The sequence below is a fragment of the Trifolium pratense genome, linkage group LG2 (genome assembly GCF_020283565.1).
Source record: "Trifolium pratense cultivar HEN17-A07 linkage group LG2, ARS_RC_1.1, whole genome shotgun sequence".
Classification (NCBI taxonomy): Eukaryota; Viridiplantae; Streptophyta; class Magnoliopsida; order Fabales; family Fabaceae; genus Trifolium; species Trifolium pratense.
Genome location: NC_060060.1, coordinates 10321794 through 10332813, shown reverse-complemented (window position 1 = coordinate 10332813; position 11020 = coordinate 10321794). Strand labels below are relative to the sequence as shown.

General features: G+C 31.7%; 1 pseudogene; it reads right to left on the bottom strand.

The window, feature by feature from the left end:
- Positions 1–5169: 5169 nt before the first annotated feature.
- Positions 5170–10778, bottom strand: LOC123904140 (annotated as a pseudogene).
- Between the last annotated feature and the right edge of the window lie 242 nt (positions 10779–11020).

Below are 11020 nucleotides of genomic sequence, written 5' to 3'. Positions count from 1 at the left end.
CCCCTGCAAAATAAGCAAATTTTCGTTTACCCCCCTATGCAGATTTTTTTTCTGTTTACCCCCCTGCAAAAAATAGATTCACTCATTTTGCCCCCTGTGTGTACAGCAGGACATGTGATTGTGCAAATTTGCTGACGTGGCTTGTACACGTGGAAAAAACATTTATATTTATTTTTAACTTCCACGTCAGATAATATTTTTTTCAAAAAAAAACATTTAAATTTTTTTTCCTACAAAATTAATAAAACGAATTTTTTTTCCAAAATAAAAAGAAAATCCTACAAATAAAATTTTTTTCCCTACAAAATTTTAAAAAATTCCTACAAATAGTTTTTTTCGTACAAAATTATAATTTTTTTCCTAAAATAAAAAAATGAATTTTCATATTTTTCTCCCAAATAAAGTTTATTTTTAAGATATTAAAAAATTATTTTCAAATCTTTTTTATTTAAAAAAAACAGAATCTTCGCCGGTTTGCTTCCACCGTCGTGATCATATTCGCCGTCATCTTCTTCAATCACCGGAATCGTCTTCTACTTCGTTATTGTCTTCTGCTTCCTTCTATTTTTCTAGTTCTAGGACAAATGATTTTGGTATAAGAGAAAAATACGAATAAACTTCTTTTTCTATTTTTTTTAATTCAAAGAGATTAACACAAAAATAATGTTTTGTTTTTAAAAAATAAAGATCATGTTTTTTTAATTCAAAAAGATTTGAAAATAAATCTTTAAAATTTTTATTTCGAAAATAAACTTTATTTTGGAGTAAATATTTATTTTGGGAGCAAAATAAGAAAATTCATTTTTTTTTGTTGGAAATTTTTTAAAATTCTTTGTAGGAAAAAAAATTACTTTTTTTGCAGGAAATGTTTTAAAAAATTTTGTAGGAAAAAAAATTTATTTGTAGGATTTTTTTGGGAAAAAAAAAAAGAAAATCCGTTTTTTTATTTTGTAGAAATTTTTTTTAAAAAAAATATATTATCTGACGTGGAATTTAAAAAATAAATATTAATTATTTTTTCCACGTGTACAAGCCATGTCAGCAGATTTGCACATTCACATGTCCTGCTGTACACACAGGGGGCAAAATGAGTGAATCTATTTTTTGCAGGGGGGTAAACAGAAAAAAAATCTGCATAGGGGGGTAAACGAAAATTTGCTTATTTTGCAGGGGGGTAAATGATCATTTACCCTAATAAGAAAGATATGACTTTCGTTCTTATGAGATTTTTCTATGCGGAAGAAAATTATTGGAGAAAAAAAAGGACTAAAATATTATGGTGCCTATTTTTTTTTTTAATAATTTTATGGGTTATATTCAAATTAATACGGGAACCTAATTTTTATGGATATATCTACGGGTCTTATATTTTTACTCATATATTAGTAAAGTTGTTTATTTTTTTTTTATCATTTTACGAGTTATAGTCATATATTAATATGGGGACATAATCTTTCGTGTGAATCCTACGGGACCTATGTTTTTCTTTTTTTTTTTTAGACTAACAACAAACAATATTCATTTATTCAAGTAAGTAGAGTACGTGTGAATCTGCACTGAATCTGAATCGGAGCAAATCTGCAAATCTGAACAAAACAAACATTGTACTACAACGGAATTAAACCGGACACCGTACCAAGACGCGAACTCAAGACAAAAAACCTCTGCACTAAGACGGGATTAAAACAACATCAGACAAGAACAACAAAAGAAAACTCAAATGAAACATAAGAATGTGTGAAAAATCACTTATTTAAATAAAAAAAATATATAAAACAATCAAAAAGGGGTGATTTTAGATCAAAATTGATCCAAAATCACCCCTCTTTAAAAGATGAACAAGAATAAAAAGCAAAAAGTAGGGTTTACTATGTTGTTGTTGTGGGGCGGCTATGAAAAAGCAAAAAGTGACATATGTTTTTCCTCTTATTAATAAGATTTCATGTTCTTTAATAATTTATGTAGGACTATATATTTATACTCATCAATTAATAAGATAACCTTTTTTTTTTTTATTTGTACGAGACTTATAATTTTAATCATATATTAATAAAGTTGTTTATTTTTTTTATAATTTTACGGGTTATACTAGATCAAATATTAATACAAGGACCTAATTATTTTGTTCATTTTTACGAGCCATATATTTTTTTTATTAATATATTAATAAGGTTGCTCATTCTTGACATATATTTATACTCATGCATTAACAGAAGGATATAATCTTTTGTGTGATTTCTGCGGTGCCTGTGTATTTTTTTTTAACAAACTAAAATGAATTTTATTATTAATAATGAGTCCTGATTGGCACAAGGTGTGCCAAACAAAACAACAACAGTTTATATCATACACGTACGCAGGGCCTATGGTTTTACTCTTATTAATAAAATTTACAGTTTTTAATTATTTTTTGTGAACTTATATTTATACTCATATATTAATATACGATAACCTGATCTTCTGTGTGGTTTATGCGGGACCTATGTTTTTTACTCATATTAATACGATTAATACGTTTGTCCATTCTTTTATAACATATACGGAACCTATAAAATACTCATATATTAATATGGAAACTTTTTTTTTGTGATTTCTACGGAGCTTATACTTTTATTTATATATTAATTAAGTTGCCTATTTTGTTTTACAATTTTACGGGTTATACTCATATTTAATACGGTGACCTATTTTTTAATAATTTTAAAAGGATATATTTATACTCATATATTTAATACAAGGACCTAATTTTTTGGTGGTTTTTACAAGGTCTATGTTTTTACTAATATATATTAATAAGGTAACCTATTTTTCCATAATTTCTACATTATCATTTATATTCAAATATTAATACGGAGACATAAGGTTTTTTTGTGATAGTTTTACCATTGTTCTTTTTCTATTTTTTTACCAAATATTATTATATCTTTCTATTTTTTTAATCTTTTAATCTACTTCCCAATAAATTACTATTTTATGTTATCAAGTGAAGTTTTCAATTTTTAACTATTTTTTTTAGTCCTATATTTATAATTATATATTAATACGAGATCCTAATCTTTTGTGTGATTTCTGGGGACCTATGTGTTTTTTTTTTGGTACATGTGGACCTATGTGTTTTACTCATATTAATAAGTTTGCACATTCTTTTATAACATCTGCGGGACCTATATTTAAACTCATATATTAATATGAAAACTTTTTTGTTTGTGTGGTTTCTACGGGACTTATACTTTTAATTATATATTAATTAAGTTGTTTGAAACAAAAATAAAATAAAAATTAAGTTGTTTATTTTTTTTTACAATTTTTCTGGTTATACTCATATTTAATACGATGACCTAATTATTTTGATGACTGTTGCGAGACCTATCCTATATTTTCACTAACATTTTAATATGATTGCCTATTTTTTAACAATTTTTACGGGACTATATTTATACTTATATATTAATACATGAACATAAGTTTTTTTTTTTGTGATTTTTCAACACCTATGTTTTTACTAATATATTAATAAGGTAGCCTATTTTTTTTCTTCATAATTTCTACATTATCTATATTTATATTCCTAAATTAATACGGAGACCTAAAGTTTTTTTGTGATGGTTTTACCATTGTTCTTTTTCTATTTTTTTTTACCAAATATTATATCATTTCATCTTACCAAGTGAGGAGCGGCAACGCCGCGACTCCCGTGCGGACGCACGGGTGTCCTGCTAGTTTAATTAAAAGTACAGCAAGATATTCAAAGATTAAACTATATTATGTGGCTTAGTGATTATTAGTTATGTTAGAGTTTTTTTTTTTTTTACTCTAGAAATCATCGAACCTGGATAAGAATCGACCTTGTTCGGTGGGGCTCTACTTTTGTTCCAATGAATGAGAGGGAGATTTTGTATTTGTAGATGCTCCGACGCTCAAGTAGGAAGAGTGTGAAGCAAAAATTTTAAGAGTAAAAATATTAATGTATCTGACTCCTCTGCATGAGAGAAGTAAGTATATAATATATAGCCTCTGACATTGGGCCAATACCGTCGATAAGCATATTAATGTTATCAATAATTGTCGGAAAATGGCTGGAGAGTCATGATGGACCGTAAATGTCCATCTTTCCGATCTCCAATCATCCCACTTATTCATTTTTAGGGTGAAATTTTTAGTCGTTAAACTCTTTGACATAAAAACACCAAATTTGCATGCTGCTATTCATCATCCTTTAACTGTATCTCTGAAAAATAAAATTATTTAGCTGTATCTTTCCAAATTGCTGAGTAACTATGTCCAAGTTAATAAATTCTTTGTTGACTTCCTCAGCATTAAACACAATATGTCGGTAGTACTAGTAATATAGTCAACGAAATCTGTAGTATACAGTTTGATATTTTTGGTGAATTGTTTGGTAGACTTATTATTTTGATATGTCGGTATATTGATACCGAATTTTGATAAGTTTATAAATAATGTTTATTAATTTTTGAACTGATTAGAAATATATATCTAAATAAGATGTATAGAGAGTGTGTAACTTTTTTCTTAAGAAACAAATATATATACGCATCATGTTTCTCCCTGAATTAGCTATGTACGTGCAGATTAAACAATTTCTCAGGTTAAGCTAGAGAGCGCCCATAGCTTTTATAAGTTTTGAATTATTTCATATAAAAAAGTTATAGATATAGATTCTCTGTTGCAGGGCCCATTCGTGGAAGATAGATATGTTGGAAACCAACTGGAATTTCAATAAACAAAGAGAGGATATAATTTCAGAAAAGCAAAGGTGAAACTAAGCAATAAATGGTATAAGATAAGAATAATTCACATTTGAAAGGTGTGAGAGAGAGGTTAGAGAAGTCAGAAATAAAAGAAAAGATAAACCAAAGATGTAAAAGGAAGGGTGATACATAAAAAACATAGCAGATGAGAAGACAGGATGCATAATTATCATAATAAAAGAAGATAAGTTAACCAAGACGTTAAAAATGATTAATGAGTTTTCTTTAGAACAAATCTTTAGGAAGAACTTGAGTTTAATTTTTTGAAATCACAAATGTTTGATTCAACTTATTGTTTACTATGAGCATCTCATCTAACAATCGCCACTTTGTTAATGTACGACAGGAATTCAGCGAAGACATGTCCATTCTACGTGAACTTTGAAGGACACAATCATTAAGTGGCAAATTCTCATTTACACACTATAATATATAGTTGTAAGTACTGTAAAAAATGAGATTAATAAGTGACTCCATACATATGGTTATCCTTCTATATAATATATCTGCTTACAGGAACAATCGCTCCCTGGTGGTCATGGTCTACCTGCCTGTTATACATACCCTGGCCAAGGGTCTTGACCTTCGGCTGGCTGGGACACAGGTAGATATTAGTTTGAAGTTTTGTTTTGAAAACCATTGTCCTTTTTTGTTGGTTAACTAAACTTATTGGCATTGGCAATACCTATTTCCAGGGTGACGACAAAGATAGTTAGGCAGGCGATATAATGGAAAATGGGAAAACATTTGTTGCCGATGCAGCTATCATTGCCGGTCCAGTGGACCGGTTACTGGTGGTGGAAAAAAAAAAGAACTATATATAATCAGTTAGAGAGAAATGTTTTAAACTTACAGCTACTCCTAAATAAGTTTTAAAGCCAAGAACACATCCAACAGGAAGACCAATGACATAATAACAAACCAAGTTTACATAAGCCACCGAAGCTTGCCATCCACTTCCAACTGCAACACCTGAGTGAGATTTTCCAATCAATAGGAAAGATCAGATTCGAGTATGGAAAAACCAAAACTGGTGTTTGTTTTGATTATAACTTTATTTATTACCTGAATACCTGATAGTATAGGTTGAATGTCATTTAAGAGGACAGGGACAGAGATGGCAAGCAATGGTATCAAGTTAGATACAGCTTCAAGGACAACAGAGTCAGTAGTGAAAAGCTTGCTCAAAGCAACCCCGAATATCATAACAATCGCAGAGAGAACTACACTGATTATCATGCTATTTCCATTCACTACCAAGACAGACAATTTTGTTACTCTTGGATGACCTGCTCCTAATTCATTGCTAACTCGCACGCTGCAATCATAGATAGGACATATATACTTTTAACATGTTTGTGTCGAACTTGTTTAAATTATGAAAAACAACATTGTTTTCGTCAATTGTTCTAACCTGGCCACTGCACCAAGACCCAACACAATTTGCATATCCCAGGTTAAGTATTCATGCTAAAAATGGAATAAGTATCATGGTTAGATAACATGTTGGCAAATAATAAGATAGATTATTCTAAGAGAAATTGTTAACATACATACCAAATTGAAAGAGAATTCAGTGCCACTGTGGGATTGGAGAGCAACCCTGATATGAGTACTAGTCCCTGACTGTACCATATCTCCAAGCTACAATAAGAAACATTTTTTTATTATTATATTATTATCAAAGCAAACTGGTCTGAATTTGAGTTAAAGATTTTGAAAATATTAATAACTTTAATTTTTGGAGTAAATACTCATGTTGGTCTCTAAATGTGTGAGGCCACTGAATATGTATCCAAACGGAAGACAGAATTCAAGACCACTAAAAGAAAACACATTTGAGGACCAAATTGACTGGCAGAAGACACATTTGAGGATGTTTTTGTAATTTTTATTCATTCAGAGGCTATAATATAATGATACCGCCTGACATATTCAAGGATCCAAATGGTTGTTTACTCTTGATTGGGGTTAGGGTTGGAAATAGGTCAGGCCGGCCTAAAAAATAAGCCTATGACAGGCCACAAACCAGGCTCAGGGCCTTCAGTTTTTTGAAGGATCAGGCTCAGGCTTGACAAAGCATAACTCGGACTAGCTTATTCCCAACCCTAACTGGGGTGTATACTTTTACATATCTTTTCTTTGTCTTCACCTACTTGAAGCGAACACGAGCTCAAAATTCGCCTTCTAAGCAATCAAGCACGCATATATGTCAGACAGTGAACATTAGGATGCAGAATCATACCATAACATCATAGCAGAAGCAGCTGTGAGCTTGAAGTAAGGCCAAATTCCTGTGAAGGCTTTCATAGTGAAGCCAGTCCAAGTTTCTTTGCATCTTGGGCTAAGAATGATGTACAATCCATTTAACATGACAAGATTCCACCAAGAAGTCCATAGTCTAAAACGTAGACAACTAGCCAACTAAGAAGCACATGAAGAAGGAAGACTCCAACTGCCATATCTGTGTTGGTATTTTTTTAGAGGTTTGAGGAATACAACTCACACAATTTTATTGATATTATCATCCTTTAAATACATAAAAAACATAACATAAAAAACATAAACATAAATCAGAATTAAACTACCTTAAATTTGTAACACACCAACTAACACTCATAATTCCTATAGTTAAAAACAGTAACAATAGGAATCCTAAGAAACTCAATAAACTCTATTAAACTATAATAATAATAATATTGATTCAAACTTTCAACACTCCTCCTTGAATCAATAGTTATTGACTTCAAATTTCTCTTCTTTGGACTTCTCAACTTCTCTAATGAACTTTGTAGATTTTCTCAGCTTCAAAACTTGCCCCTTCATGACTTGCCACATGAGCAAAATCATTAGAAAAATAAACTTCATGTTCCCGAAAGCCTTTGTCAACCAATTTTTCCTGAAATTTGTTCTTAGAACCATTATGATCAAGTTTAGTTCTATAAACCCACTTAACATTATTCAACTTTTGATCTCTTGGCTTGTCTTCAAATTGCCAAGATTCATTTTTCTCTTTCATATTTTTATCCTCCTGCATGACAACTCTCCAACCATCCATGCTTGCCACATTTGCATCACCCAAAGGATTGACCATAGCAACATTGCACATTTCAAAAATTTCAGCATAAGGTTCACACTTTTTAACAGAAAAATTAGCATTATCATCAAATTTTTCTTCTGCAGTTTTAGAGTTTTGGCCTTGGAGAATTTCTACTCCGTTCTTCTCTTTATTTGAGGCTTCTACTACACTTGGAGATGCATGCATTGTTGTTTGCTTCCACTCTATCGGAAAACTTCTATTTCTCATTTTAATAGACATTAGTTCACCACCAACAGGATCAAATATGGTGCATTTCATGTCATTAAAATGCAAAGTGTAGTGTTTTTCCAGCATTTGTCCAACACTCAACAAATTTTGATTCAACTAAGGCACAAATAAAACATCAGAAATATATTTAGTATCTGAGAGAGTTTCAACAGCAACAACTCCCTTGCCTTTGACATCAACACTTTGTCCATTGCCAATGGTAACTTTTGAAACAATTGTTTTGTCTAACTTCTTGAACAACTCTTCATCATGGGCCATGTGATGTGTGCATCCACTATCAACCAACCAATTTTTCTTATTTTTGTCGGTAGACAAACATGTTGCTGCAAATAAGTATTCCTCCTCCTCATTTTGATCAGCCACTTGTGCCTCAACTTTAGGTTGTACTTCATTTTTGCAAAATTTTGCAATATGACCCGGCTGATTGCATTTGTTGCAACGGAAATTAGGTCTACTCCAGCATCTGAAATGTGGATGATTTGTTTTTTCACAATGCTGACATGGAGGATAATTTGCCTGCTCATCTTCAGCTTTACTACTCAATTTATTAGAACCTTCTCCTTTCTGGTAGTTGTTCCATTGGGCCTTTTTCTTCTCTCCTTTGTGGCCTTGATTGAGCTTCAACTTTGCTTGTAAAGCACCTTCAATCGTGCCTTCCTCCCTCATAAGTCGCCTTTGTTCTTGGGCTTGCAAAGCATACACCAATTTTGACAAAGTAATGGTTGACAAATCTTTGGAGTTTTCTAGAGAAGAAATGGTGGACTCAAATCTCTCAGGAACAGTTACAAGAATTTTTTGGACTATCCTTGTATCAGAAAATTCAGTTCCAAGCAATCTTACATTGTTGACGATGCTTAGAAGTTTGTCAGAATACTCCTTGATTGTTTCTGATTCCTTCATCCGCTGCATCTCAAATTCTCTGATCAAATTCAGCACTTGCATCCCTTTGATTTTCTCATTTCCTTCGTACTCCTGCTTGAGAAAATCCCATATTGCTTTGGCTGACTTCAGAGTCATAATTTTTGTAAAGATTGCTTCAGAAACAGCAGAAAAGAGATAAGACTTTGCCTTTGATTTTCGCTGCTTTTTCGTCTTATGAATTTTAATTTGTGCAACCGTTGAATTGTCCGGTAATGGATCAATCTCATACTCATCCTCAACAGCCTCCCAAAGATCATTAGCTTCAAGATAAGCTTCCATTCTGGTTGCCCATAAGTGATAATTTTTACCCTCAAAAACTGGTAATTTTATGGCTAAGTTTTCTGATTGCATTTTGATCTTCTTTTTTTTTTTTTTTGTGTGTTTGATGGAACTCTCAACCTCACTAGGTCCCTCAAGAAAAAAGCTCTAGATACCACTGTTGGTATTTTTTTAGAGGAAGGAGGAATACAACTCACATAATTTTATTGATATTATCATCCTTTAAATACATGAAAAACATAACATAAAAAACATAAACATAAATCAGAATTAAACTACCTTAAATTTGTAACACACCAACTAATACTCATAATTCCTATAGTTAAAAAGAGTAACAATAGGAATCCTAAGAAACTCAATAAACTCTATTAAACTATAATAATATTATTGATTCAAACTTTCAACAATCTGCAAGAGGATTAATAATGTTCTGTGCTTGGAGAAACCTCTGCATTGGACAGATTAATGCTAATGCATAGAGTTGAGGAATAAGACCGCGAGCGAAAACTTGGCCTTGCTCGGCTATGCTCTCTGTCTGTCCTATGAGTTTTAGAAAATCTCCAGAAAACCAATAGACAAATGTTAGAATCACCGCTGCTCCTAAATGTAAGATTATTGCTCTCTGCAATGTGATGCACATTACTGCATATTTTTTGGCTCCATAAGCTTGTCCACACACAGTTTGCACTGCACTTGCCATTCCTATCTATTTAAGGAAAATAACAAATATGAATATATCAAAAAATCATAGTTAGGTTGAACATTAATATTAAAGATAAAGTTTATAGGTACAATGCTATATATGCTTCTCCCTCTGATTTCATATATAAGCAAAAATTCTTTTTTAAGTTCATTGAATAACTGATGTATCTGATCCATAATATGCACTAGATACATCAGTTATTCGATAAACCTGAAAAATGAATCTTCACTTATATATGAGACCAAAGGGAGTATATAATATAATAATGATAAACATTTTCAAGTCACTAACAACTCTATATTGAAATGAGGATAAAATATATAAGAATCATACCATAATTCCATAAGTAAGACCTTGAATTCCAACACTAGCTATTTAGATGCACCAGCGAGCTTTACAGAACCCAAGTGTCCACTAAATATTAAGGTAGCAAAGCTTAGCATGTAGTTGAAAAGGTAGGCAATAATAGATGCACCAGAAAGGATCCATAGGACCCTTGACTCCCAAGCAACAAGTTTAAGCCACAATCTCAACTGAATAGGCCTACCGCCTATGTTCCAAGATTTCTTCAACAGTATCTGATGATAGATTTGCAATGTGTGAGTGAGTCAAGTCCCAATAGCAATGGTTTGGTTTTCCATAGAGCTCATAGTTATATGCCTCACAACTAGGTTTTTTTTTTTTTTTTTGCATTTTCTTCAATCAAAATATTTATAGTCACAACTATAGTTCACTCACAGCATGGAAAAGAGAGCATACCCCCATGTTTTTCCATTTTTGATTTTAGGCGGGTCATGTTCTGTGTGTTTGGAGCACAAAAGTGCCTCTTATGACAGTTTCTCAATCCATACTCCAAAATTAAATGATTTGTGTTTAGTTAAACTAGTATGCTATCGGTGCTCCAGAACCGGTCGTGCGGTAACCTTTGTTGTGGTGCCTACTGCTGAATATGAGCCCTTCAATTACATAAAGTATGGAATTAAACCTAAGTCGCCATCAAATACAAGAAAGTGGTTA